Raw genomic sequence first — 27,816 nt, 5'->3', positions numbered from 1 at the left:
AATCGATACCTAAAACTTGAAATGGACTACTTCTTACTGGCTATTACATCAACTTAGATGCTTCATCTGTGTTCTACTATGGTGATTTCAATGTCTCCGCATACCGCAGCACGCGACATAGCTTTGCAGACGAGAAGTACAACCGTTTCAGAGAGAAGAGCGGCCAATGTGACGATCTGGCTTTAAGTCGATTCGATAACAAATGACGAAAACGGACGGATTTCTGGGTTTTTACTACATATGAACACTTTTCACATTCTCCCGTGCAACTCGGCTGCTAGTCCTCCTTCATGCAAAGTCTTAATTTCCTAGCTCGTGTCCAAGGCTCCAAAGAAGGTTAAAAAGTCAATAACCGATACCTAAAACTTGAATTTTACTACTTCTTACTGGCTATTACATCAACTTAGAAGCTTCATCTGTGTTCTACTATGGTGCTTTTAGTGTGTCCGCATACCGCAGCACGCGACATAGCTTTGCAGACGATAAGTACAACCGTTTCAGTGAGAAGAGCGGCCAATGTGACGATCTGGATTTAATTCGATTCGATAACAAATGACGAAAACGGACGGATGTCTCAGGTTTTTACTGCATAAGAACACTTTTCACATTCTCCCATGCAACTCGGTTGCTAGTCCTCCTTTCATGCAGAATCTTAAGGTCCTAGCTCATGTCCAAGTCACCAAAGCCAGCTAAAAAGTCAATAATCGATAGCTAAAACTTGAATTGGATTACTTCTTACTGGCTATTACATCAACTTAGATGCTTCATCTGTGTTCTACTATGGTGATTTTAGTGTCTCCGCATACCGCAGCACGCGACATAGCTTTGCAGACGATAAGTACAACCGTTTCAGAGAGAAGAGCGGCCAATGTGACGACCTGGCTTTAAGTCGATTCGATAACAAATGACGGAAACGGACGGATTTCTCAGGTTTTTACTACATATGAACACTTTTCACATTCTCCCGTGCAACTCGGCTGCTAGTCCTCCTTTCATGCAGAGTCATAAGGTCCTAGCTCATGTCCAAGGCACCAAAGCCAGCTAAAAAGTCAATAATCGATACCTAAAACATGAATTGTACTACTTCTTACTGGCTATTACATCAACTTAGAAGCTTCATCTGTGTTCTACTATGGTGCTTTTAGTGTCTCTGCATACCGCAGCACGCGACATAGCTTTGCAGACGATAAGTACAACGGTTTCAGAGAGAAGAGCGGCCAATGTGACGATCTGGCTTTAAGTCGATTCGATAACAAATGACGAAAACGGACGGATTCTTAAGGTTTTTATTACATATGAACACTTTTCACATTCTCCCGTGCAACACGACTGCTAGTCCTCCTTTCATGCAGAATCTTTAGGTCCTAGCTCATGTCCAAGGCACCAATGCCAGCTAAAAAGTCAATAATCGATAACTAAAACTTGAATTGTACTATATCTTACTGGCTATTACATCAACTTAGAAGCTTCATCTGTGTTCTACTATAGTGCTTTTACTGTCTCCGCATACCGCAGCACGCGACATAGCTTTGCAGACGATAAGTACAACCGTTTCAGAGAGAAGAGCGGCCAATGTGACGATCTGGCTTTAAGTCGATTCGATAACAAATGACGAAAACGGACGGATGTCTCAGGTTTTTACTACATATGAACACTTTTCACATTCTCCCGTGCAACTCCGCTGCTAATCCTCCTTTCATGCAGAATCTTAAGGTCCTAGCTCATGTCCAAGGCACCAAAGCCAGCTAAAAAGTCAATAATCGATACCTAAAACTTGAATTGTACTACTTCTTACTGGCTATTACATCGACTTAGAAGCTTCATCTGTGTTCTACTATGGTGCTTTTAGTGTTTCCGCATACCGCAGCACGCTACATAGCTTTGCTGACGATATGTACAAATTTTTCAGAGAGAAGAGCGGCCAATGTGACGATCTGGCTTGAAATCGATTCGATAACAAATGACGAAAACGGACGGATTTCTCAGGTTCTTACTACATATGAACACTTTTCACATTCTGCCGTTCACCTCGGCTGCTATTCCTCCTTTCATGCAGAATCTTAAGGTCATAGCTCATGTCCAAGGCACCAAAGCCAGCTAAATAGTCAATAATCGATACCTAAAACTTGAATTGTACTACTTCTTACTGGCTATTACATCAACTTAGCAGCTTTATCTGTGTTCTACTATGGTGCTCTTAGTGTCTCCGCATACCGCAGCACGCGACATAGCTTTGCAGACGATAAGTACAAGCGTTTCAGAGATAAGAGCGGCCAATGTTACGATCTGGCTTTAAGTCGATTCGATAACAATTGACGAAAACGGACGGATGTCTCAGGTTTTTACTACATATGAACACTTTTCACATTCTCCCGTGCAACTCGGCTGCTAGTCCTCCTTCATGCAAAGTCTTAATTTCCTAGCTCGTGTCCAAGGCTCCAAAGAAGGTTAAAAAGTCAATAACCGATACCTAAAACTTGAATTTTACTACTTCTTACTGGCTATTACATCAACTTAGAAGCTTCATCTGTGTTCTACTATGGTGCTTTTAGTGTGTCCGCATACCGCAGCACGCGACATAGCTTTGCAGACGATAAGTACAACCGTTTCAGTGAGAAGAGCGGCCAATGTGACGATCTGGATTTAATTCGATTCGATAACAAATGACGAAAACGGACGGATGTCTCAGGTTTTTACTGCATATGAACACTTTTCACATTCTCCCATGCAACTCGGTTGCTAGTCCTCCTTTCATGCAGAATCTTAAGGTCCTAGCTCATGTCCAAGCCACCAAAGCCAGCTAAAAAGTCAATAATCGATAGCTAAAACTTGAATTGGATTACTTCTTACTGGCTATTACATCAACTTAGATGCTTCATCTGTGTTCTACTATGGTGATTTTAGTGTCTCCGCATACCGCAGCACGCGACATAGCTTTGCAGACGATAAGTACAACCGTTTCAGAGAGAAGAGCGGCCAATGTGACGACCTGGCTTTAAGTCGATTCGATAACAAATGACGGAAACGGACGGATTTCTCAGGTTTTTACTACATATGAACACTTTTCACATTCTCCCGTGCAACTCGGCTGCTAGTCCTCCTTTCATGCAGAGTCTTAAGGTCCTAGCTCATGTCCAAGGCACCAAAGCCAGCTAAAAAGTCAATAATCGATACCTAAAACATGAATTGTACTACTTCTTACTGGCTATTACATCAACTTAGAAGCTTCATCTGTGTTCTACTATGGTGCTTTTAGTGTCTCTGCATACCGCAGCACGCGACATAGCTTTGCAGACGATAAGTACAACGGTTTCAGAGAGAAGAGCGGCCAATGTGACGATCTGGCTTTAAGTCGATTCGATAACAAATGACGAAAACGGACGGATTCTTAAGGTTTTTATTACATATGAACACTTTTCACATTCTCCCGTGCAACACGACTGCTAGTCCTCCTTTCATGCAGAATCTTTAGGTCCTAGCTCATGTCCAAGGCACCAATGCCAGCTAAAAAGTCAATAATCGATAACTAAAACTTGAATTGTACTATATCTTACTGGCTATTACATCAACTTAGAAGCTTCATCTGTGTTCTACTATAGTGCTTTTACTGTCTCCGCATACCGCAGCACGCGACATAGCTTTGCAGACGATAAGTACAACCGTTTCAGAGAGAAGAGCGGCCAATGTGACGATCTGGCTTTAAGTCGATTCGATAACAAATGACGAAAACGGACGGATGTCTCAGGTTTTTACTACATATGAACACTTTTCACATTCTCCCGTGCAACTAAGCTGCTAATCCTCCTTTCATGCAGAATCTTAAGGTCCTAGCTCATGTCCAAGGCACCAAAGCCAGCTAAAAAGTCAATAATCGATACCTAAAACTTGAATTGTACTACTTCTTACTGGCTATTACATCGACTTAGAAGCTTCATCTGTGTTCTACTATGGTGCTTTTAGTGTCTCTGCATACCGCAGCACGCGACATAGCTTTGCAGACGATAAGTACAACCGTTTCAGAGAGAAGAGCGGGCAATGTGTCGATCTGGCTTTAAGTCGATTCGATAACAAATGACGAAAACGGACGGATGTCTCAGGTTTTTCCTACATATGAACACTTTTCACATTCTCCCGTGCAACTCGGCTGCTAGTCCTCCTATCATGCAGAATCTTAAGGTCCTAGCTCATGTCCAAGGCACCAAACCCGGCTAAAAGTTCCATATTCAATACCTAAAACTTAAATTGTACTACTTCTTACTGGCTATTACATCAACTTAGAAGCTTCATCTGTGTTCTATTATGGTGCTTTTAGTGTCTCAGCATACCGCAGCACGCGACGTAGTTTTGCAGACGATAAGTACAACCGTTTCAGAGAGAAAAGCGGCCAATGTGTCGATCTGGCTTTAAGTCGATTCGATAACAAATGACGAAAACGGACGGATTTCTCAGGTTTTTACTACATATGAACACTTTTCACATTCTCCCGTGGAACTCGGCTGCTAGTCCTCCTTTCATGCAGAATCATTAGGTCCTAGCTCATGTCCAAGGCACCAAAGCCAGCTAAAAAGTCAATAATCGATACCTAAAACTCGAATTGTACTACTTCTTACTGGATATTACATCAACTTAGAAGCTTCATCTGTGTTCTACTGTGGTGATTTTAGTGTCTCCGCATACCGCAGCACGTGACATAGCTTTGCAGACGATAAGTACAACCGTTTCAGTGAGAAGAGCGGCCAATGTGACGATCTGGCTTTAATTCGATTCGATAACAAATGACGAAAACGGACGGATGTCTCAGGTTTTTACTGCATATGAACACTTTTCACATTCTCCCATGCAACTCGGCTGCTAGTCCTCCTTTCATGCAGAATCTTAAGGTCCTAGCTCATGTCCAAGTCACCAAAGCCAGCTAAAAAGTCAATAATCGATACCTAAAACTTGAAATGGACTACTTCTTACTGGCTATTACATCAACTTAGATGCTTCATCTGTGTTCTACTATGGTGATTTCAATGTCTCCGCATACCGCAGCACGCGACATAGCTTTGCAGACGAGAAGTACAACCGTTTCAGAGAGAAGAGCGGCCAATGTGACGATCTGGCTTTAAGTCGATTCGATAACAAATGACGAAAACGGACGGATTTCTAGGTTTTTACTACATATGAACACTTTTCACATTCTCCCGTGCAACTCGGCTGCTAGTCCTCCTTCATGCAAAGTCTTAATTTCCTAGCTCGTGTCCAATGCTCCAAAGAAGGTTAAAAAGTCAATAACCGATACCTAAAACTTGAATTTTACTACTTCTTACTGGCTATTACATCAACTTAGAAGCTTCATCTGTGTTCTACTATGGTGCTTTTAGTGTGTCCGCATACCGCAGCACGCGACATAGCTTTGCAGACGATAAGTACAACCGTTTCAGTGAGAAGAGCGGCCAATGTGACGATCTGGATTTAATTCGATTCGATAACAAATGACGAAAACGGACGGATGTCTCAGGTTTTTACTGCATAAGAACACTTTTCACATTCTCCCATGCAACTCGGTTGCTAGTCCTCCTTTCATGCAGAATCTTAAGGTCCTAGCTCATGTCCAAGTCACCAAAGCCAGCTAAAAAGTCAATAATCGATAGCTAAAACTTGAATTGGATTACTTCTTACTGGCTATTACATCAACTTAGATGCTTCATCTGTGTTCTACTATGGTGATTTTAGTGTCTCCGCATACCGCAGCACGCGACATAGCTTTGCAGACGATAAGTACAACCGTTTCAGAGAGAAGAGCGGCCAATGTGACGACCTGGCTTTAAGTCGATTCGATAACAAATGACGGAAACGGACGGATTTCTCAGGTTTTTACTACATATGAACACTTTTCACATTCTCCCGTGCAACTCGGCTGCTAGTCCTCCTTTCATGCAGAGTCATAAGGTCCTAGCTCATGTCCAAGGCACCAAAGCCAGCTAAAAAGTCAATAATCGATACCTAAAACATGAATTGTACTACTTCTTACTGGCTATTACATCAACTTAGAAGCTTCATCTGTGTTCTACTATGGTGCTTTTAGTGTCTCTGCATACCGCAGCACGCGACATAGCTTTGCAGACGATAAGTACAACGGTTTCAGAGAGAAGAGCGGCCAATGTGACGATCTGGCTTTAAGTCGATTCGATAACAAATGACGAAAACGGACGGATTCTTAAGGTTTTTATTACATATGAACACTTTTCACATTCTCCCGTGCAACACGACTGCTAGTCCTCCTTTCATGCAGAATCTTTAGGTCCTAGCTCATGTCCAAGGCACCAATGCCAGCTAAAAAGTCAATAATCGATAACTAAAACTTGAATTGTACTATATCTTACTGGCTATTACATCAACTTAGAAGCTTCATCTGTGTTCTACTATAGTGCTTTTACTGTCTCCGCATACCGCAGCACGCGACATAGCTTTGCAGACGATAAGTACAACCGTTTCAGAGAGAAGAGCGGCCAATGTGACGATCTGGCTTTAAGTCGATTCGATAACAAATGACGAAAACGGACGGATGTCTCAGGTTTTTACTACATATGAACACTTTTCACATTCTCCCGTGCAACTCCGCTGCTAATCCTCCTTTCATGCAGAATCTTAAGGTCCTAGCTCATGTCCAAGGCACCAAAGCCAGCTAAAAAGTCAATAATCGATACCTAAAACTTGAATTGTACTACTTCTTACTGGCTATTACATCGACTTAGAAGCTTCATCTGTGTTCTACTATGGTGCTTTTAGTGTTTCCGCATACCGCAGCACGCTACATAGCTTTGCTGACGATATGTACAAATTTTTCAGAGAGAAGAGCGGCCAATGTGACGATCTGGCTTGAAATCGATTCGATAACAAATGACGAAAACGGACGGATTTCTCAGGTTCTTACTACATATGAACACTTTTCACATTCTGCCGTTCACCTCGGCTGCTATTCCTCCTTTCATGCAGAATCTTAAGGTCATAGCTCATGTCCAAGGCACCAAAGCCAGCTAAATAGTCAATAATCGATACCTAAAACTTGAATTGTACTACTTCTTACTGGCTATTACATCAACTTAGCAGCTTTATCTGTGTTCTACTATGGTGCTCTTAGTGTCTCCGCATACCGCAGCACGCGACATAGCTTTGCAGACGATAAGTACAAGCGTTTCAGAGATAAGAGCGGCCAATGTTACGATCTGGCTTTAAGTCGATTCGATAACAATTGACGAAAACGGACGGATGTCTCAGGTTTTTACTACATATGAACACTTTTCACATTCTCCCGTGCAACTCGGCTGCTAGTCCTCCTTCATGCAAAGTCTTAATTTCCTAGCTCGTGTCCAAGGCTCCAAAGAAGGTTAAAAAGTCAATAACCGATACCTAAAACTTGAATTTTACTACTTCTTACTGGCTATTACATCAACTTAGAAGCTTCATCTGTGTTCTACTATGGTGCTTTTAGTGTGTCCGCATACCGCAGCACGCGACATAGCTTTGCAGACGATAAGTACAACCGTTTCAGTGAGAAGAGCGGCCAATGTGACGATCTGGATTTAATTCGATTCGATAACAAATGACGAAAACGGACGGATGTCTCAGGTTTTTACTGCATATGAACACTTTTCACATTCTCCCATGCAACTCGGTTGCTAGTCCTCCTTTCATGCAGAATCTTAAGGTCCTAGCTCATGTCCAAGCCACCAAAGCCAGCTAAAAAGTCAATAATCGATAGCTAAAACTTGAATTGGATTACTTCTTACTGGCTATTACATCAACTTAGATGCTTCATCTGTGTTCTACTATGGTGATTTTAGTGTCTCCGCATACCGCAGCACGCGACATAGCTTTGCAGACGATAAGTACAACCGTTTCAGAGAGAAGAGCGGCCAATGTGACGACCTGGCTTTAAGTCGATTCGATAACAAATGACGGAAACGGACGGATTTCTCAGGTTTTTACTACATATGAACACTTTTCACATTCTCCCGTGCAACTCGGCTGCTAGTCCTCCTTTCATGCAGAGTCTTAAGGTCCTAGCTCATGTCCAAGGCACCAAAGCCAGCTAAAAAGTCAATAATCGATACCTAAAACATGAATTGTACTACTTCTTACTGGCTATTACATCAACTTAGAAGCTTCATCTGTGTTCTACTATGGTGCTTTTAGTGTCTCTGCATACCGCAGCACGCGACATAGCTTTGCAGACGATAAGTACAACGGTTTCAGAGAGAAGAGCGGCCAATGTGACGATCTGGCTTTAAGTCGATTCGATAACAAATGACGAAAACGGACGGATTCTTAAGGTTTTTATTACATATGAACACTTTTCACATTCTCCCGTGCAACACGACTGCTAGTCCTCCTTTCATGCAGAATCTTTAGGTCCTAGCTCATGTCCAAGGCACCAATGCCAGCTAAAAAGTCAATAATCGATAACTAAAACTTGAATTGTACTATATCTTACTGGCTATTACATCAACTTAGAAGCTTCATCTGTGTTCTACTATAGTGCTTTTACTGTCTCCGCATACCGCAGCACGCGACATAGCTTTGCAGACGATAAGTACAACCGTTTCAGAGAGAAGAGCGGCCAATGTGACGATCTGGCTTTAAGTCGATTCGATAACAAATGACGAAAACGGACGGATGTCTCAGGTTTTTACTACATATGAACACTTTTCACATTCTCCCGTGCAACTAAGCTGCTAATCCTCCTTTCATGCAGAATCTTAAGGTCCTAGCTCATGTCCAAGGCACCAAAGCCAGCTAAAAAGTCAATAATCGATACCTAAAACTTGAATTGTACTACTTCTTACTGGCTATTACATCGACTTAGAAGCTTCATCTGTGTTCTACTATGGTGCTTTTAGTGTTTCCGCATACCGCAGCACGCTACATAGCTTTGCTGACGATATGTACAAATTTTTCAGAGAGAAGAGCGGCCAATGATACGATCTGGCTTGAAATCGATTCGATAACAAATGACGAAAACGGACGGATTTCTCAGGTTCTTACTACATATGAACACTTTTCACATTCTGCCGTTCATCTCGGCTGCTATTCCTCCTTTCATGCAGAATCTTAAGGTCATAGCTCATGTCCAAGGCACCAAAGCCAGCTAAAAAGTCAATAATCGATACCTAAAACTTGAATTGTACTACTTCTTAATGGCTATTACATCAACTTAGCAGCTTTATCTGTGTTCTACTATGGTGCTCTTAGTGTCTCCGCATACCGCAGCACGCGACATAGCTTTGCAGACGATAAGTACAAGCGTTTCAGAGATAAGAGCGGCCAATGTTACGATCTGGCTTTAAGTCGATTCGATAACAATTGACGAAAACGGACGGATGTCTCAGGTTTTTACTACATATGAACACTTTTCACATTCTCCCGTGCAACTCGGCTGCTAGTCCTCCTTTCAAGCAGAACGTTAAGGTCCTAGGTCATGTCCAAGGCACCAAAGCCAGCTAAAAAGTCAATAATCGATACCTAAAACTTGAATTGTACTACTTCTTGCTGGCTATTACATCAACTTAGAAGCTTCATCTGTGTTCTACTATGGTGCTTTTAGTGTCTCCGCATACCGCAGCACGCGACATAGCTTTGCAGACGATAAGTACAACCGTTTCAGAGAGAAGAACGGCCAATGTGACGATCTGGCTTTAAGTCGATTCGATAACAAATGACGAAAACGGACCGATTTCTCAGGTTTTTACTACATATGAACACTTTTCACATTCTCCCGTGCAACAGGGCTGCTAGTCCTCCTTTCATGCAGAATCATTAGGTCCTAGCTCATGTCCAAGGCACCAAAGCCAGCTAAAAAGTCAATAATCGATACCTAAAACTCGAATTGTACTACTTCTTACTGGATATTACATCAACTTAGAAGCTTCATCTGTGTTCTACTGTGGTGATTTTAGTGTCTCCGCATACCGCAGCACGTGACATAGCTTTGCAGACGATAAGTACAACCGTTTCAGTGAGAAGAGCGGCCAATGTGACGATCTGGCTTTAATTCGATTCGATAACAAATGACGAAAACGGACGGATGTCTCAGGTTTTTACTGCATATGAACACTTTTCACATTCTCCCATGCAACTCGGCTGCTAGTCGTCCTTTCATGCAGAATGTTAAGGTCCTAGCTCATGTCCAAGTCACCAAAGCCAGCTAAAAAGTCAATAATCGATACCTAAAACTTGAAATGGACTACTTCTTACTGGCTATTACATCAACTTAGATGCTTCATCTGTGTTCTACTATGGTGATTTCAATGTCTCCGCATACCGCAGCACGCGACATAGCTTTGCAGACGAGAAGTACAACCGTTTCAGAGAGAAGAGCGGCCAATGTGATGATCTGGCTTTAAGTCGATTCGATAACAAATGACGAAAACGGACGGATTTCTAGGTTTTTACTACATATGAACACTTTTCACATTCTCCCGTGCAACTCGGCTGCTAGTCCTCCTTCATGCAAAGTCTTAATTTCCTAGCTCGTGTCCAAGGCTCCAAAGAAGGTTAAAAAGTCAATAACCGATACCTAAAACTTGAATTTTACTACTTCTTACTGGCTATTACATCAACTTAGAAGCTTCATCTGTGTTCTACTATGGTGCTTTTAGTGTGTCCGCATACCGCAGCACGCGACATAGCTTTGCAGACGATAAGTACAACCGTTTCAGTGAGAAGAGCGGCCAATGTGACGATCTGGATTTAATTCGATTCGATAACAAATGACGAAAACGGACGGATGTCTCAGGTTTTTACTGCATAAGAACACTTTTCACATTCTCCCATGCAACTCGGTTGCTAGTCCTCCTTTCATGCAGAATCTTAAGGTCCTAGCTCATGTCCAAGTCACCAAAGCCAGCTAAAAAGTCAATAATCGATAGCTAAAACTTGAATTGGATTACTTCTTACTGGCTATTACATCAACTTAGATGCTTCATCTGTGTTCTACTATGGTGATTTTAGTGTCTCCGCATACCGCAGCACGCGACATAGCTTTGCAGACGATAGTACAACCGTTTCAGAGAGAAGAGCGGCCAATGTGACGACCTGGCTTTAAGTCGATTCGATAACAAATGACGGAAACGGACGGATTTCTCAGGTTTTTACTACATATGAACACTTTTCACATTCTCCCGTGCAACTCGGCTGCTAGTCCTCCTTTCATGCAGAGTCATAAGGTCCTAGCTCATGTCCAAGGCACCAAAGCCAGCTAAAAAGTCAATAATCGATACCTAAAACATAAATTGTACTACTTCTTACTGGCTATTACATCAACTTAGAAGCTTCATCTGTGTTCTACTATGGTGCTTTTAGTGTCTCTGCATACCGCAGCACGCGACATAGCTTTGCAGACGATAAGTACAACCGTTTCAGAGAGAAGAGCGGCCAATGTGACGATCTGGCTTTAAGTCGATTCGATAACAAATGACGAAAACGGACGGATTCTTAAGGTTTTTATTACATATGAACACTTTTCACATTCTCCCGTGCAACACGACTGCTAGTCCTCCTTTCATGCAGAATCTTTAGGTCCTAGCTCATGTCCAAGGCACCAATGCCAGCTAAAAAGTCAATAATCGATAACTAAAACTTGAATTGTACTATATCTTACTGGCTATTACATCAACTTAGAAGCTTCATCTGTGTTCTACTATAGTGCTTTTACTGTCTCCGCATACCGCAGCACGCGACATAGCTTTGCAGACGATAAGTACAACCGTTTCAGAGAGAAGAGCGGCCAATGTGACGATCTGGCTTTAAGTCGATTCGATAACAAATGACGAAAACGGACGGATGTCTCAGGTTTTTACTACATATGAACACTTTTCACATTCTCCCGTGCAACTCCGCTGCTAATCCTCCTTTCATGCAGAATCTTAAGGTCCTAGCTCATGTCCAAGGCACCAAAGCCAGCTAAAAAGTCAATAATCGATACCTAAAACTTGAATTGTACTACTTCTTACTGGCTATTACATCGACTTAGAAGCTTCATCTGTGTTCTACTATGGTGCTTTTAGTGTTTCCGCATACCGCAGCACGCTACATAGCTTTGCTGACGATATGTACAAATTTTTCAGAGAGAAGAGCGGCCAATGTGACGATCTGGCTTGAAATCGATTCGATAACAAATGACGAAAACGGACGGATTTCTCAGGTTCTTACTACATATGAACACTTTTCACATTCTGCCGTTCACCTCGGCTGCTATTCCTCCTTTCATGCAGAATCTTAAGGTCATAGCTCATGTCCAAGGCACCAAAGCCAGCTAAATAGTCAATAATCGATACCTAAAACTTGAATTGTACTACTTCTTACTGGCTATTACATCAACTTAGCAGCTTTATCTGTGTTCTACTATGGTGCTCTTAGTGTCTCCGCATACCGCAGCACGCGACATAGCTTTGCAGACGATAAGTACAAGCGTTTCAGAGATAAGAGCGGCCAATGTTACGATCTGGCTTTAAGTCGATTCGATAACAATTGACGAAAACGGACGGATGTCTCAGGTTTTTACTACATATGAACACTTTTCACATTCTCCCGTGCAACTCGGCTGCTAGTCCTCCTTCATGCAAAGTCTTAATTTCCTAGCTCGTGTCCAAGGCTCCAAAGAAGGTTAAAAAGTCAATAACCGATACCTAAAACTTGAATTTTACTACTTCTTACTGGCTATTACATCAACTTAGAAGCTTCATCTGTGTTCTACTATGGTGCTTTTAGTGTGTCCGCATACCGCAGCACGCGACATAGCTTTGCAGACTATAAGTACAACCGTTTCAGTGAGAAGAGCGGCCAATGTGACGATCTGGATTTAATTCGATTCGATAACAAATGACGAAAACGGACGGATGTCTCAGGTTTTTACTGCATATGAACACTTTTCACATTCTCCCATGCAACTCGGTTGCTAGTCCTCCTTTCATGCAGAATCTTAAGGTCCTAGCTCATGTCCAAGCCACCAAAGCCAGCTAAAAAGTCAATAATCGATAGCTAAAACTTGAATTGGATTACTTCTTACTGGCTATTACATCAACTTAGATGCTTCATCTGTGTTCTACTATGGTGATTTTAGTGTCTCCGCATACCGCAGCACGCGACATAGCTTTGCAGACGATAAGTACAACCGTTTCAGAGAGAAGAGCGGCCAATGTGACGACCTGGCTTTAAGTCGATTCGATAACAAATGACGGAAACGGACGGATTTCTCAGGTTTTTACTACATATGAACACTTTTCACATTCTCCCGTGCAACTCGGCTGCTAGTCCTCCTTTCATGCAGAGTCTTAAGGTCCTAGCTCATGTCCAAGGCACCAAAGCCAGCTAAAAAGTCAATAATCGATACCTAAAACATGAATTGTACTACTTCTTACTGGCTATTACATCAACTTAGAAGCTTCATCTGTGTTCTACTATGGTGCTTTTAGTGTCTCTGCATACCGCAGCACGCGACATAGCTTTGCAGACGATAAGTACAACCGTTTCAGAGAGAAGAGCGGCCAATGTGACGATCTGGCTTTAAGTCGATTCGATAACAAATGACGAAAACGGACGGATTCTTAAGGTTTTTATTACATATGAACACTTTTCACATTCTCCCGTGCAACACGACTGCTAGTCCTCCTTTCATGCAGAATCTTTAGGTCCTAGCTCATGTCCAAGGCACCAATGCCAGCTAAAAAGTCAATAATCGATAACTAAAACTTGAATTGTACTATATCTTACTGGCTATTACATCAACTTAGAAGCTTCATCTGTGTTCTACTATAGTGCTTTTACTGTCTCCGCATACCGCAGCACGCGACATAGCTTTGCAGACGATAAGTACAACCGTTTCAGAGAGAAGAGCGGCCAATGTGACGATCTGGCTTTAAGTCGATTCGATAACAAATGACGAAAACGGACGGATGTCTCAGGTTTTTACTACATATGAACACTTTTCACATTCTCCCGTGCAACTAAGCTGCTAATCCTCCTTTCATGCAGAATCTTAAGGTCCTAGCTCATGTCCAAGGCACCAAAGCCAGCTAAAAAGTTAATAATCGATACCTAAAACTTGAATTGTACTACTTCTTACTGGCTATTACATCGACTTAGAAGCTTCATCTGTGTTCTACTATGGTGCTTTTAGTGTTTCCGCATACCGCAGCACGCTACATAGCTTTGCTGACGATATGTACAAATTTTTCAGAGAGAAGAGCGGCCAATGTGGCGATCTGGCTTGAAATCGATTCGATAACAAATGACGAAAACGGACGGATTTCTCAGGTTCTTACTACATATGAACACTTTTCACATTCTGCCGTTCACCTCGGCTGCTATTCCTCCTTTCATGCAGAATCTTAAGGTCATAGCTCATGTCCAAGGCACCAAAGCCAGCTAAAAAGTCAATAATCGATACCTAAAACTTGAATTGTACTACTTCTTACTGGCTATTACATCAACTTAGCAGCTTTATCTGTGTTCTACTCTGGTGCTCTTAGTGTCTCCGCATACCGCAGCACGCGACATAGCTTTGCAGACGATAAGTACAAGCGTTTCAGAGGTAAGAGCGGCCAATGTTACGATGTGGCTTTAAGTCGATTCGATAACAATTGACGAAAACGGACGGATGTCTCAGGTTTTTACTACATATGAACACTTTTCACATTCTCCCGTGCAACTCGGCTGCTAGTCCTCCTTTCATGCAGAACGTTAAGGTCCTAGGTCATGTCCAAGGCACCAAAGCCAGCTAAAAAGTCAATAATCGATACCTAAAACTTGAATTGTACTACTTCTTGCTGGCTATTACATCAACTTAGAAGCTTCATCTGTGTTCTACTATGGTGCTTTTAGTGTCTCCGCATACCGCAGCACGCGACATAGCTTTGCAGACGATAAGTACAACCGTTTCAGAGAGAAGAACGGCCAATGTGACGATCTGGCTTTAAGTCGATTCGATAACAAATGACGAAAACGGACCGATTTCTCAGGTTTTTACTACATATGAACACTTTTCACATTCTCCCGTGCAACAGGGCTGCTAGTCCTCCTTTCATGCAGAATCTTAAGGTTCTAGCTCATGTCCAAGGCACCAAAGTCAGCTAAAAAGTCAGTAATTGATACCTAAAACTTGAATTGCACTACTTCTTCCTTTCTATTACATCAACTTAGAAGCTTCATCTGTGTTCTACTATGGTGCTTTTAGTGTCTCAGCATATCGCAGCACGCGACATAGCTTTGCAGACGATAAGTACAACCGTTTCAGAGAGAAGAGCGGCCAATGTGACGATCTGGCTTTAAGTCCATTCGATAACAAATGACGAAAACGGACGGATTTCTCAGGTTTTTACTACATTTGAACACTTTTCACATTCTCCCGTGCAACTCGGATGCTAGTCCTCCTTTCATGCAGAATATTAAGGTCCTAGCTCATGTCCAAGGCACCAAAGCCAGCTAAAAATTCATTATTCAATACCTAAAACTTGAATTGTACTACTTCTTACTGGCTATTACAACAACTTAGAAGCTTGATCTGTCTTCTACTATGGTGCTTTTAGTGTCTCCGCATTCCGCAGCACGCGACATAGTTTTGCAATCGATAAGTACAACCGTTTCAGAGAGAAAAGCGGCCAATGTGACGATCTGGCTTTAAGTCGATTCGATAACAAATGACGAAAACGGACGGATTTCTCGTGTTTTTACTACATGTGAATTCACATTCTCCCGTGCAAATCGGCTGCTAGTCCTCCTTTCATGCAGAACGTTAAGGTCCTAGCTCATGTCCAAGGCTCCAAAGCCAGCTAAAAAGTCAATAATCGATACCTAAAACTTGAATTGTACTACTTCTTACTGGCTATTACATCAACTTAGAAGCTTCATCTGTGTTCTACTATGGTGATTTTAGTGTCTCCGCATACCGCAGCACGCGACATAGCTTTGCAGACGATAAGTACAACCGTTTCAGAGAGAAGAGCGGCCAATGTGACGATCTGGCTTTAAGTCGATTCGATAACAAATGATGAAAACGGACCGATTTCTCAGGTTTTTACTACATATGAACACTTTTCACATTCTCCCGTGCAACAGGGCTGCTAGTCCTCCTTTCATGCAGAATCTTAAGGTCCTAGCTCATGTCCAAGGCACCAAAGCCAGCTAAAAATTCAATATTGAATACCTAAAATTTGAATTGTACTACTTCTTACAGGCTATTACATCAACTTAGAAGCTTCATCTGTGTTCTACTATGATGCTTTTAGTGTCTCCGCATACCGCAGCACGCGACATAGCTTTGCAATCGATAAGTACAACCGTTTCAGAGAGAAGAGCGGCCAATGTGACGATCTGGCTTTAAGTCGATTCGATAACAAATGACGAAAACGGACGGATTTCTCGGGTTTTTACTACATGTTAAGACTTTTCACATTCTCCCGTGCAAATCGGCTGCTAGTCCTCCTTTCATGCAGAATGTTAAGGTCCTAGCTCAAGTCCAAGGCACCAAAGCCAGCTAAAAAGTCAATAATCGATACCTAAGTCTTGAATTGGACTACTTCTTACTGGCTATTACATCAACTTAGAAGCATCATTTGTGTTCTACTATGGTGCTTTTACTGTCTCCGCATACCGCAGCACGCGACATAGCTTTGCAGACGATAAGTACAACCGTTTCAGAGAGAAGAGCGGCCAATGTGACGATCTAGGTTTAAGTTGATTCGATAACAAATGACGAAAACGGACGGATTTCTCCGGTTTTTACTACATATGAACACTTTTCATATTCTCCCGTGCAACTCCGCTGCTAATCCTCCTTTCATGCAGAATCCTAAGGTCCTAGCTCATGTACAAGGCACCAAAGCCAGCTAAAAATTCAATATTGAATACCTAAAACTTGAATTGTACTACTTCTTGCTGGCTATTACATCAACTTAGAAGCTTCATCTGTGTTCTACTATGGTGCTTTTAGTGTCTCCGAACACCGCAGCACGCGACATAGCTTTGCAATCGATAAGTACAACAGTTTCAGAGAGAAGAGCGGCCAATGTGACGATCTGGCTTTAAGTCGATTCGATAACAAATGACGAAAACGGACGGATTTCTCAGGTTTTTACTACATATGAACACTTTTCACATTCTCCCGTGCAAATCGGCTGCTATTCCTATTTTCATGCAGAATGTTAAGGTCCTAGCTCATGTCCAAGGTACCAAAGCCAGCTAAAAGGTCAATAATCGATACCTAAATCTTGAATTGTACTACGTCTTCCTGGCTATTACATCAACATAGAAGCTTCATCTGTGTTCTACTATGGTGCTTTTAGTGTATCAGCATACCGTAGCACGCGACATAGCTTTGCAGACGATAAGTACAAGTGTTTTGGAGAGAAGAGCGGCCAATGTGACGATCTGGCTTTAAGTCGATTCGATAACAAATGACGAAAACGGACGGATTTCTCAGGTTTTTACTACAAATGAACACTTTTCACATTCTCCCGTGCAACTCGGCTGCTAGTCCTCCTTCATGCAAAATCTTAATTTCCTAGCTCATGTCCAAAGCACCAAAGAAGGGTAAAAAGTCAATAACCGATACCTAAGTCTTGAATTGGACTACTTCTTACTGGCTATTACATCAACTTAGAAGCATCATTTGTGTTCTACTATGGTGCTTTTACTGTCTCCGCATACCGCAGCACGCGACATAGCTTTGCAGACGATAAGTACAACCGTTTCAGAGAGAAGAGCGGCCAATGTGACGATCTAGGTTTAAGTTGATTCGATAACAAATGACGAAAACGGACGGATTTCTCAGGTTTTTACTACATATGAACACTTTTCATATTCTCCCGTGCAACTCCGCTGCTAATCCTCCTTTCATGCAGAATCCTAAGGTCCTAGCTCATGTACAAGGCACCAAAGCCAGCTAAAAATTCAATATTGAATACCTAAAACTTGAATTGTACTACTTCTTACTGGCTATTACATCAACTTAGAAGCTTCATCTGTGTTCTACTATGGTGCTTTTAGTGTCTCCGCATACCGCAGCACGCGACATAGCTTTGCAATCGATAAGTACAACCGTTTCAGAGAGAAGAGCGGCCAATGTGACGATCTGGCTTTAAGTCGATTCGATAACAAATGACGAAAACGGACGGATTTCTCAGGTTTTTACTACATATGAACACTTTTCACATTCTCCCGTGCAAATCGGCTGCTATTCCTATTTTCATGCAGAATGTTAAGGTCCTAGCTCATGTCCAAGGTACCAAAGCCAGCTAAAAGGTCAATAATCGATACCTAAATCTTGAATTGTACTACGTCTTCCTGGCTATTACATCAACATAGAAGCTTCATCTGTGTTCTACTATGGTGCTTTTAGTGTATCAGCATACCGTAGCACGCGACATAGCTTTGCAGACGATAAGTACAAGTGTTTTGGAGAGAAGAGCGGCCAATGTGACGATCTGGCTTTAAGTCGATTCGATAACAAATGACGAAAACGGACGGATTTCTCAGGTTTTTACTACATATGAACACTTTTCACATTCTCCTGTACAACTCGGCAGCTAGACCTCCTTTCATGCAGAATCTTAAGGTCCTAGCTCAAGTCCAAGGCACCAAAGCCAGCTAAAAAGTCAATATTCAATACCTAAAACTTGAATTGTACTACTTCTTACTGGGTATTACATCAACTTAGAAGCTTCATCTGTGTTCTGCTATGGTGCTTTTAGTGTCTCAACATGCCGCAGCACGCGACATAGCTTTGCAGACGATAAGTACAACCGTTTCAGAGAGAAGAGCGGCCAATGTGACGATCTGGCTTTAAGTCGATTCGATAACAAATGACGAAAACGGACGGATTTCTCAGGTTTTTACTACAAATGAACACTTTTCACATTCTCCCGTGCAACTCGGCTGCTAGTCCTCCTTCATGCAAAATCTTAATTTCCTAGCTCATGTCCAAAGCACCAAAGAAGGGTAAAAAGTCAATAACCGATACCTAAAACTTTAATTGTACTACTTCTTACTGGCTATTACATCAACTTAGAAGCTTCATCTGTGTTCTACTATGGTGCTCTTCCTGTTTCCGCATACCGCAGCACGCGACATAGCTTTGCAGACGATAAGTACAACTTTTTCAGAGAGAAGAGCGGCCAATGTGACGATCTGGCTTGAAGTCGATTCGATAACTAATGACGAAAACGGACAGATTTCTCAGGTTTTTACTACGTATGAACACTTTTCACATTCTCCAATGCAACTCGGCTGCTAGTCCTCCTTTCATGCAGAATCTTAAGGTCCTAGCTCATGTCCAAGGCACCAAAGCCAGCTAAAAAGTCAATAATCGATACCTAAAACTTGATTTGTACTACTTCTTACTGGCTATTACATCAACTTAGAAGCTTCATCTGTGTTCTACTATGGTGCTTTTAGTGTCTCCGCATACCGCATCACGCGACATAGCTTTGCAATCGATAAGTACAACCGTTTCAGAGAGAAGAGCGGCCAATGTGACGATCTGGCTTTAAGTCGATTCGATAACAAATGACTAAAACAGACGGATTTCTCAGGTTTTTACTACATATGAACACTTTTCACATTCCCCCGTGCAAATCGGCTGCCAGTCCTCCTTTCATGCAGAATCTTAAGGTCCTAGCTCATGTCCAAGGCACCAAAGCCATCTAAAAAGTCAATAATCGATACCTAAAACTTGAATTGTACTATATCTTACTGGCTATTACTTCAACTTAGAAGCATCATCTGAGTTCTACTATGGTGCTTTTACTGTATCCGCATACCGCAGAACGCCACATAGCTTCGCAGACGATAAGTACAACCGTTTCAGAGAGAAGAGCGGCCAATGTGACGATCAGGCTTTAAGTCGATTCGACAACAAATGACGAAAACGGACGGATGTCTCAGGTTTTTACTACATATGAACACTATTCACATTCTCCCGTGCATCTCGGCTGCTAGTCCTCCTTCATGCAAAATCTTAATTTCCTAGCTGATGTCCAAGGCACCAAAGAAGGGTAAAAAGTCAATAACCGTTACCTAAAACTTGAATTGTACTACTTCTTACTGGCTATTACATCAACTTATAAGCTTCATCTGTGTTCTACTATGGTGCTTTTACTGTCTCCGCCTACCGCAGCACGCGACATAGTTTTGCAATCGTTAAGTACAACCGTTTCAGAGAGAAGAGCGGCCAATGTGACGATCTGGCTTTAAGTCGATTCGATAACAAATGACGAATACGGACGGATTTCTCGGGTTTTTACTACATGTGAAGACTTTTCACATTCTCCCGTGCAAATTGGCTGCTAGTCCTCTTTTCATGCAGAATGTTAAGGTCATAGCTCATGTCCAAGGCACCAAAGCCAGCTAAAAAGTCAATAATCGATACCTAAAACTTGAATTGTACTACTTCTTCCTTTGTATTACATCAACTTAGAAGCTTCATGTGTGTTCTACTATGGTGCTTTTAGTGTCTCCGCATACCGCAGCACGCGACATAGCTTTGCAGACGATAAGTACAAGTGTTTCAGAGAGAAGAGCGGCCAATGTGACGATCTGGCTTTAAGTCGATTCGATAACAAATGACGAAAACGGACGGATTTCTCAGGTTTTTACTACATATGAACACTTTTCACATTCTCCCATGCAACTCGGCTGCTAGTCCTCCTTACATGCAGAATCTTAAGGTCCTAGCTCATGTCCAAGGCACCAAAGCCAGCTAAAAAGTCAATAATCGATACCTAAAACTTGAATTGTACTACTTCTTACTGGCTATTACATAAACTTAGAAGCATCATCTGTGTTCTACTATGGTGCTTTTACTGTCTCCACATACCGCAGAACGCCACATAGCTTTGCAGACGATAAGTACAACCGTTTCAGAGAGAAGAGCGGCCAATGATACGATCTGGCTTTAAGTCGATTCGATAACAAGTGACGAAAACGGACCGATTTCTCAGGTTTTTACTACATATGAACACTTTTCACATTCTCCCGTGCAACTTGGCTCCTCGTCCTCGTTTCATGCAGAATCTTAAGGTCCTAGCTCATGTCCAAGGCACCAAAGCCAGCTAAAAAGTCAATATTCAATACCTAAAACTTGTATTGTACTACTTCTTACTGGCTATTGCATCAACTTAAAAGCTTCATCTGTGTTCTACTATGGTGCTTTTAGTGTCTCAGCATACCGCAGCACGCGACATAGCTTTGCAGACGATAAGTACAAGTGTTTCAGAGAGAAGAGCGGCCAATGTGACGATCTGGCTTTAAGTCGATTCGATAACAAATGACGAAAACGTACGGATTTCTCAGGTTTTTACTACATATGAACACTTTTCACATTCTCCCGTGCAAATCGGCTGCTAGTCCTCCTTTCATGCAGAATGTTAAGGTCCTAGCTCATGTCCAAGGCACCAAAGCCAGCTCAAAAATCAATAATCGATACCTAAAACTTGAACTGTACTACTTCTTACTAGCTATTACATCAACGTAGAAGCTTCATCTGTGTTCTACTATGGTGCTCTTAGTGTCTCCGCATACCGCAGCACGCGACATAGGTTTGCAATCGATAAGTACAACCGTCTCAGAGAGAAGAGCAGCTAATTTGACGATCTGGCTTTAAGTCGATTCGATAACAAATGACGAAAACGGACGGATTTATCGGGTTTTTACTACATATAAACACTTTTCACATTCTCCCATGCAAATCGGCTGCTACTCCTCCTTTCATGCAGAATGTTAAGGTCCTAGCTCATGTCCAAGGCACCAAAGCCAGCTAAAAAGTCAATAAACGATATCTAAAACTTGAATTGTACTACTTCTTCCTGGTTATTACATCAACTTAGAAGCTTCATCTGTGTTCTACTTTGGTGCTTTTTGTGTCTCCGCATACCGCAGCACGCGACATAGCTTTGCAGACGATAAGTACAAGTGTTTCAGAGAGAAGAGCGGCCATTGTGGCGATCTGGCTTTAAGTCGATTCGATAACAAATGACGAAAACGGACGGATTTCTCAGGTTTTTACTACATATGAACACTTTTCACATTCTCCCGTGCAACTCGGCTGCCAGTCCTCCTTTCATGCAGAATCTTAAGGTCCTAGCTCATGTCCAAGGCACCAAAGCCAGCTAAAAAGTCAATAATCGATACCTAAAACTTGAATTGTACTACTTCTTACTGGGTATTACATCAACGTAGAAGCTTAATCTGTGTTCTACTATGGTACTTTTAGTGTCTCCGCATACCGCAGCACGCGACATAGCTTCGCAGACGATAAGTACAACCGTTTCAGAGAGAAGAGCGGCCAATGAGACGATCTGGCTTTAAGTCGATTCGATAACAAATGACGAAAACGGACGGATTTCTCAGGTTTTTACTACATATGAACACTTTTCACATTCTCCCGTGCAACTTGGCTGCTAGTCCTCCTTACATGCAGTATCTTAAGGTCCTAGCTCATGTCCAAGGCACCAAAGCCAGCTAAAAAGTCAATAATCGATACCTGAAACTTGAATTGTACTACTTCTTACTGGCTATTACATCAACTTAGAAGCTTCATCTGTGTTCTACTATGGTGCTTTTAGTGTCTCAGCATACCGCAGCACGCGACATAGCTTTGCAGACGATAAGTACAAGTGTTTCAGAGAGAAGAGCGGCCAATGTGACGATCTGGCTTTAAGTTGATTCGATAACAAATGACGAAAACGGACGGATTTCTAGGTTTTTACTACATATGAACACTTTTCACATTCTCCCGTGCAAATCGGCTGCTAGTCCTCCTTTCATGCAGAATGTTAAGGTCCTAGCTCATGTCCAAGGCACCAAAGCCAGCTCAAAAATCAATAATCGATACCTAAAACTTGAACTGTACTACTTCTTACTGGCTATTACATCAACGTAGAAGCTTCATCTGTGTTCTACTATGGTGCTCTTAGTGTCTCCGCATACCGCAGCACGCGACATAGGTTTGCAATCGATAAGTACAACCGTCTCAGTGAGAAGAGCAGCTAATTTGACGATCTGGCTTTAAGTCGATTAGATAACAAATGACGAAAACGGACGGATTTATCGGGTTTTTACTACATATAAACACTTTTCACATTCTCCCATGCAAATCGGCTGCTACTCCTCCTTTCATGCAGAATGTTAAGGTCCTAGCTCATGTCCAAGGCACCAAAGCCAGCTAAAAAGTCAATAAACGATATCTAAAACTTGAATTGTACTACTTCTTCCTGGTTATTACATCAACTTAGAAGCTTCATCTGTGTTCTACTTTGGTGCTTTTAGTGTCTCCGCATACCGCAGCACGCGACATAGCTTTGCAGACGATAAGTACAAGTGTTTCAGAGAGAAGAGCGGCCATTGTGGCGATCTGGCTTTAAGTCGATTCGATAACAAATGACGAAAACGGACGGATTTCTCAGGTTTTTACTACATATGAACACTTTTCACATTCTCCCGTGCAACTCGGCTGCCAGTCCTCCTTTCATGCAGAATCTTAAGGTCCTAGCTCATGTCCAAGGCACCAAAGCCAGCTAAAAAGTCAATAATCGATACCTAAAACTTGAATTGTACTACTTCTTACTGGGTATTACATCAACGTAGAAGCTTAATCTGTGTTCTACTATGGTACTTTTAGTGTCTCCGCATACCGCAGCACGCGACATAGCTTCGCAGACGATAAGTACAACCGTTTCAGAGAGAAGAGCGGCCAATGAGACGATCTGGCTTTAAGTCGATTCGATAACAAATGACGAAAACGGACGGATTTCTCAGGTTTTTACTACATATGAACACTTTTCACATTCTCCCGTGCAACTCGGCTGCTAGTCCTCCTTACATGCAGAATCTTAAGGTCCTAGCTCATGTCCAAGGCACCAAAGCCAGCTAAAAAGTCAATAATCGATACCTGAAACTTGAATTGTACTACTTCTTACTGGCTATTACATCAACTTAGAAGCTTCATCTGTGTTCTACTATGGTGCTTTTAGTGTCTCAGCATACCGCAGCACGCGACATAGCTTTGCAGACGATAAGTACAAGTGTTTCAGAGAGAAGAGCGGCCAATGTGACGATCTGGCTTTAAGTTGATTCGATAACAAATGACGAAAACGTACGGATTTCTCAGGTTTTTACTACATATGAACACTTTTCATATTCTCCCGTGCAACTCCGCTGCTAATCCTACTTTCATGCAGAAGCTTAAGGTCCTAGCTCATGTCCAAGGTACCAAAGCCAGCTGAAAAGTCAATAATCGATACCTAAAACTTGAACTGTACTACTTCTTACTGGCTATTACATCAACGTAGAATCTTCATCTGTGTTCTACTATGGTGCTCTTAGTGTCTCCGCATACCTCAGCACGCGACATAGCTTTTCAATCGATAAGTACAACCGTTTCAGAGAGAAGAGCAGCTAATTTGACGATCTGGCTTTAAGTCGATTCGATAACAAATGACGAAAACGGACGGATTTATCGGGTTTTTAATACATATAAACACTTTTCACATTCTCCCATGCAAATCGGCAGCTACTCCTCCTTTCATGCAGAATGTTAAGGTCCTAGCTCATGTCCAAGGCACGAAAGCCAGCTAAAAAGTCAATAAACGATATCTAAAACTTGAATTGTACTACTTCTTCCTGGCTATTACATCAACTTAGAAGCTTCATCTGTGTTCTACTATGGTGCTTTTAGTGTCTCCGCATACCGCAGCACGCGACATAGCTTTGCAGACGATAAGTACAACCGTTTCAGAGAGAAGAGCGGCCAATGATACGATCTGCCTGTACGTCGATTCGATAACAAATGACGAAAACGGACGGATTTCTCAGGTTTTTACTACATATGAACACTTTTCACATTCTCCCGTGCAACTCGGCTGCTAGTCCTCCTTACATGCAGAATCTTAAGGTCCTAGCTCATGTCCAAGGCACCAAAGCCAGCTAAAAAATCAATATTCAATACCTAAAACTTGAATTGTACTACTTCTTACTGGCTATTACATCAACATAGAAGCTTCATCTGTGTTCTACTATGGTGCTTTTAGTGTATCAGCATACCGTAGCACGCGACATAGCTTTGCAGACGATAAGTACAAGTGTTTTGGAGAGAAGAGCGGCCAATGTGACGATCTGGCTTTAAGTCGATTCGATAACAAATGACGAAAACGGACGGATTTCTCAGGTTTTTACTAAATATGAACACTTTTCACATTCTCCCGTGCAACTCGGCTGCTAGTCCTCCTTTCATGCAGAATCTTAAGGTCCTAGCTCATGTCCAAGGCACCAAAGCCAGCTAAAAAGTCAATAAACGATACCTAAAACTTGAATTGTACTGCTTCTTACTGGCTATTACATCAACTTAGAAGCTTCATCTGTGTTCTACTATGGTGCTTTTAGTGTCTCCGCATACCGCAGCACGCGACATAGCTTTGCAGACGGTAAGTACAACCGTTTCAGAGAGAAGAGCGGCCAATGTGACGATCTGGCTTTAACTCGATTCGATAACAAATGACGAAAACGGACGGATTTCTCAGGTTTTTACTACATATGAACACTTTTCACATTCTCCTGTGCAACTCGGCTGCTAGTCCTCCTTTCATGCAGAATCTTAAGGTCCTAGCTCAAGTCCAAGGCACCAAAGCCAGCTAAAAAGTCAATATTCAATACCTAAAACTTGAATTGTACTACTTCTTACTGGGTATTACATCAACTTAGAAGCTTCATCTGTGTTCTGCTATGGTGCTTTTAGTGTCTCAGCATGTCGCAGCACGCGACATAGCTTTGCAGACGATAAGTACAACCGTTTCAGAGAGAAGAGCGGCCAATGTGACGATCTGGCTTTAAGTCGATTCGATAATAAATGACGAAAACGGACGGATTTCTCAGGTTTTTACTACATATGAACACTTTTCACATTCTCCCGTGCAACTCGGCTGCTAGTCCTCCTTCATGCAAAATCTTAATTTCCTAGCTCATGTCCAAAGCACCAAAGAAGGGTAAAAAGTCAATAACCGGTACCTAAAACTTTAATTGTACTACTTCTTACTGGCTATTTCATCAACTTAGAAGCTTCATCTGTGTTCTACTATGGTGCTTTTAGTGTGTCCGCATACCGCAGCACGCGACATAGCTTTGCAGACGATAAGTACAACTTTTTCAGAGAGAAGAGCGGCCAATGTGACGATCTGGCTTGAAGTCGATTCGATAACAAATGACGAAACCGGACGGATTTCTCAGGTTTTTACTACGTATGAACACTTTTCACATTCTCCCGTGCAACTCGGCTGCTAGACCTCCTATCATGCAAAATCTTAAGTTCCTAGCTCATGCCCAAGGCCTCAAAGAAGGGTAAAAAGTCAATAACCGATACCTAAAACTTGAATTGTACTACTTCTTACTGGCTATTACATCAACTTAGAAGCTTCATCTGTGTTCTACTATGGTGCTTTTCCTGTTTCCGCATACCGCAGCACGCGACATAGCTTTGCAGACGATAAGTACAACTTTTTCAGAGAGAAGAGCGGCCAATGTGACGATCTGGCTTGAAGTCGATTCGATAACTAATGACGAAAACGGACGGATTTCTCAGGTTTTTACTACGTATGAACACATTTCACATTCTCCCGTGCAACTCGGCTGCTAGTCCTCCTTTCATGCAGAATCCTAAGGTCCTAGCTCATGTCCAAGGCACCAAAGCAAGCTAAAAAGTCAATAATCGTTACCTAAAACTTGAATTGTACTACTTCTTACTGGCTATTACATCAACTTAGAAGCTTCATCTGTGTTCTACTATGGTGCTTTTAGTGTCTCCGCATACCGCAGCACGCGACATAGCTTTGCAGACGATAAGTACAACCGTTTCAGAGAGAAGAGCGGCCAATGTGACGATCTGGCTTTAAGTCGATTCGATAACAAATTACGAAAACGGACGGATTTCTCAGGTTTTTACTACATATGAACACTTTCCACATTCCCCCGTGCTAATCGGCTGCCAGTCCTCCTTTCATGCTGAATCTTAAGGTCCTAGCTCATGTCCAAGGCACCAAAGCCAGCTAAAAAGTCAATAATCGATACCTAAAACTTGAATTGTACTACTTCTTCCTTTGTATTACATCAACTTAGAAGCTTCATCTGTGTTCTACTATGGTGCTTTTAGTGTCTCCGCATACCGCAGCACGCGACATAGCTTTGCAGACGATAAGTACAAGTGTTTCAGAGAGAAGAGCGGCCAATGTGACGATCTGGCTGTAAGTCGATTCGATAACAAATGACGAAAACGGACGGATTTCTCAGGTTTTTACTACATATGAACACTTTTCACATTCTCCCGTGCAACTCGGCTGCTAGTCCTCCTTACATGCAGAATCTTAAGGTCCTAGCTCATGTCCAAGTCACCAAAGCCAGCTAAAATGTCAATAATCGATACCTAAAACTTGAATTGTACTACTTCTTACTGGCTATTACATCAACTTAGCAGCATCATCTGTGTTCTACTATGCTGCTTTTACTGTCTCCGCATACCGCAGAACGCCACATAGCTTTGCAGACGATAAGTACAACCGTTTCAGAGAGAAGAGCGGCCAATGTGTCGATCTGGCTTTAAGTCGATTCGATAACAAATGACGAAAACGGACGGATGTCTCAGGTTTTTACTACATATGAACACTAATCACATTCTCCCGTGCAACTCGGCAGCTAGTCCTCCTTCATGCAAAATCTTAATTTCCAGGCTGATGTCCAAGGCACCAAAGAAGGGTAAAAAGTCAACAACCCATACCTAAAACTTGAATTGTACTA

This window comes from Schistocerca gregaria, chromosome 9 (assembly GCF_023897955.1).
Source record: "Schistocerca gregaria isolate iqSchGreg1 chromosome 9, iqSchGreg1.2, whole genome shotgun sequence".
In the NCBI taxonomy this organism is placed as follows: Eukaryota; Metazoa; Arthropoda; class Insecta; order Orthoptera; family Acrididae; genus Schistocerca; species Schistocerca gregaria.
The sequence above is the reverse complement of the archived record's forward strand: the minus strand, read 5'-3'. Positions refer to the sequence as shown.